Source organism: Papaver somniferum, chromosome 10 (genome assembly GCF_003573695.1).
Source record: "Papaver somniferum cultivar HN1 chromosome 10, ASM357369v1, whole genome shotgun sequence".
Taxonomy (NCBI): Eukaryota; Viridiplantae; Streptophyta; class Magnoliopsida; order Ranunculales; family Papaveraceae; genus Papaver; species Papaver somniferum.
In genome coordinates this window covers 54,657,261-54,660,464 of record NC_039367.1, presented here as the reverse complement: position 1 = coordinate 54,660,464, position 3,204 = coordinate 54,657,261, and the positions used below count along the sequence as shown (strand labels likewise).

Genomic DNA, 3,204 nt, shown 5'->3' with positions numbered 1-3,204 from the left:
GTGGCGACGGTGGTGGGAGGAGGTGGTGGTGGTGGTGATAATCGGAGGTGGTGGTGGTGGTAATCAGCGGTGGTGGGGGGCGGCGGTGGTGGTGGTGGTGGTAATCGGCGGTGGTGGGCGGTGGTGGTGGGAGGAGGTGATGGTTATATATATAAGTGGTTATTAGGTTGGTTTTAAATTAAATTAGGTTAAGGATAGGTTAGTCATTTCAACGTTTTAGGACACCCCTTATCACCATAGGGAAGGTGGCCTAATAAAATCATGGTCCCTCAAAGAAAACAATGGTCCCTAAAAAATCGTTCGAATAAAAGCCAGTATTAAAAGTTTTTTTTTTTAGCGAACCCAAGATCTAGCGGACTAGATAATTTCAGCCAAACCTTTTCCGGCCTGTATGTATGTAAGAACTCTCCATCCAAAGAAGTGCTACTCTGCAATTTCTGATCTCCTCCTACCTCCGTATTTACTATACAGGTGAGTTCATATTCGGATTCTGTCACCTTTATATCAAAAGGATTTGCTACTCTGCAATTTCTATCTCCTCCTACCTCCTTATTTATCATACAGGTGAGTTCATATTCGGATTCCGTCACCTCTATATCAAAAGGATTTTTTATTTTATTTTTTACTTTTATTTTTTTTATTGAAGGTTATAGATTCATGAAGAAACAAATCACTTTTAGGAATCAATTTATCTTGGGGCTACTATGAATACTGGAATCACCACAGCAATTTCCCGAAATCAGATTTACAAAGTTGTTTCTTATTGAAACAGTAGTTCTAAATTGAATCCTTATGTTAACTAGATAATTGTGTTTCCACAGTGAAAGGCCGACCAAAAGGGGTACAACTCAGTTAACTGGGTGAGTTAGTAAATAAATGAGCTCAAGGGGGCGCGTGTAAAGGTGGGTGGAAATAACTATAGTATACCATAATTCTGGTCTACCAAATTAGTCTTATCTACCCGAACAGAAGAACATCTCTGTTTTTTGTTTTTTGATTGATCAATCGATAGATCCAAATACCTTGTTATTAGAATAAGTAAATTTAGCTAATAGGTCTACAATTTTACTCGTTACTTCTTGTAAATTGGATTCTGATGCAGAAACCCGCACCCAGAATCAATCATCTTCATCTTCAACGTTTAACTGAAAATTTTCCGTTCAAATTTTTTGCTCTGGTTTTGGATTTGCAGTTGATTCTGATTGATTCAATGGAGTTTTTGAATAACTTTGAACTGTTAATTTGTTCGTCTGATTATTTTTGGTTAAAATTGATGAACAATTTGTGCAATTAACTCAAATTATTACTGAATATTGTGAAATTGTTTTCAATTTTATTTTCTCTGCACATTTGTTGTGACGGACATCTTTGGGTTTTTTTCATCACATAGGGACTCCCTTTGGTCGTCCAATTAAGGTATTATTAGTGGTTTCCTGGTGGAACAATAATTCTAAATTGAATCCTTAGGTTAACCTATAAATAATTAGTTTGTTCTCTTTTTTGTTCTTCCTTTTTGTCTGGTTTTTAGCTCATCTCGTTTCAAAAAAAGAAAAAAAAAAGTTTTGTTTTCGATTTTACCTCTAGTTTTCTAGCCTTTTTAAAAAAATTGGGTGTTCAATAAGGTATTGAACTACAGGTTTACCACTTTACTAGGGTATCATATTTCAGATTAAGATGTCACTCTCAGGATGTTATCCTTGTATGGATTATAAGGATCCTATTCGACTCGTGCGTGATAAAAGAATGGCCAATCCTGCTACAGGTACCAAAGTTTTTATTGAGGTTCAAGTCAGAGAAAAGCGGGTTTATGGCACAAGGAGTGGTTTTCTTCTAAACCACCTTCACGTTTCATCTCCATCTCAAATGGAACCACCTTATGAATATTTATTATCATGGAGATGGTTTCAGATCGACTTGGATGAGCTACTTCAAAGGATGTCTTCCGCCGTTGTTGTGATGCCAACTCTCTTTCATCTATATACATCAGCACAAACAAACACACTGCTGCCAGGTTTCTGAATTTCTTTAAAGGTCGAGTCTCGTCCTTTTGCAACAAAAATGCAGCAAACGTAATTGAGGCTAAGAACTTGTTTGTTTGCAACTGACTCGGCGTCTGAATCTGAGTCAATCCCTGACTCGGACCGAGTCAGCAGTCAGACCGTTTGTTTTCCATTTTGAGTCAGATCTGACTCGACCTATGACTCAGACATAACTCCTGACTCGGACTCATTTGAGTCAGGTAACAAAATACCCCTGACTCATGGGACCAAACCACTGACTCACTTATTTCCGAGTCAGATGAGTCAGATCTGATTCAAAACAAACATATCGACTCAGATCCAGATGAGTCAGGTGATTTCACTCAGATCCAGATGATTCAGATCCAGACGACTCAGATGAGTCAGGAGTAAACAAACATGGTGTAAGTTAAAATTTGTAGTCATTGTTGCACATTTTACTAATGTATGTGTGTATGATCTGGGTGATGATCGTGAGGCGGAGCATTCATTAAAAGTTTGTGGTGAGAGTTGTATCAGGGAAGAAAACCCATATGGGGCCACCCGTCTGCCAAAAGGAGATTTTCTATTCAGTGCTGCAATGGGAGTTTAGCCTATACATATTCTGACGCTTATTTTCATCGACGAACTTGTGCAGTATGTTTGGATGAGCTTTTTGTGGGCAGTCATGATATTATCATCATAATATGCGGCCACCCATTTCACTCTAGATGTCTGATACCTTGGTTCAACAAAGTTGGTACTCCGCCCTCTCTCCTCTCTTCTAACCTGATTTTCTCCTCTTTCACCGGCTTTCTTCCCTGATCTCTCTTTGTCTTATCCTCCTAACGGTCCAATAACGGTCATTTTTAGCCTGAAGTTAGCCGGATGTACAAGCCGGTGCTTCAAATGATTCTCAAATCACTCAATTCAAATGATCAATGCAACTGCATTGATCAAAATCACTCAATTGACAATCACAGCCTCACAATCACCAAAGAATCACCTGAAATCAAGTCGCCTCAAACTCACAAATCATCCAATATTCTTTCACTGATGCAGATAAGGTCTTCACTTACTGAAACATGTCTGCTGGAAGTTCTCAACATTCTACAAAATATGGATACTCAGTCAGCTCTCGACTCAAATTGGCCATAGAAATACTTAAAGCTCTGCAAATCTAAGCTTGAAAGCTTGTCTTCTCAAT

At 38.5% G+C, this 3,204-nt stretch overlaps 1 long non-coding RNA gene across 1 annotated transcript; it reads left to right on the top strand.

Moving 5' to 3' along the window:
- The first annotated feature begins 349 nt into the window (after positions 1 to 349).
- Positions 350 to 2,202, top strand: LOC113318391. Its single transcript, XR_003344498.1, has 3 exons — positions 350 to 564; positions 822 to 902; positions 1,763 to 2,202. It is a non-coding gene; the product is annotated as an uncharacterized LOC113318391 (long non-coding RNA).
- Positions 2,203 to 3,204: the final 1,002 nt, after the last annotated feature.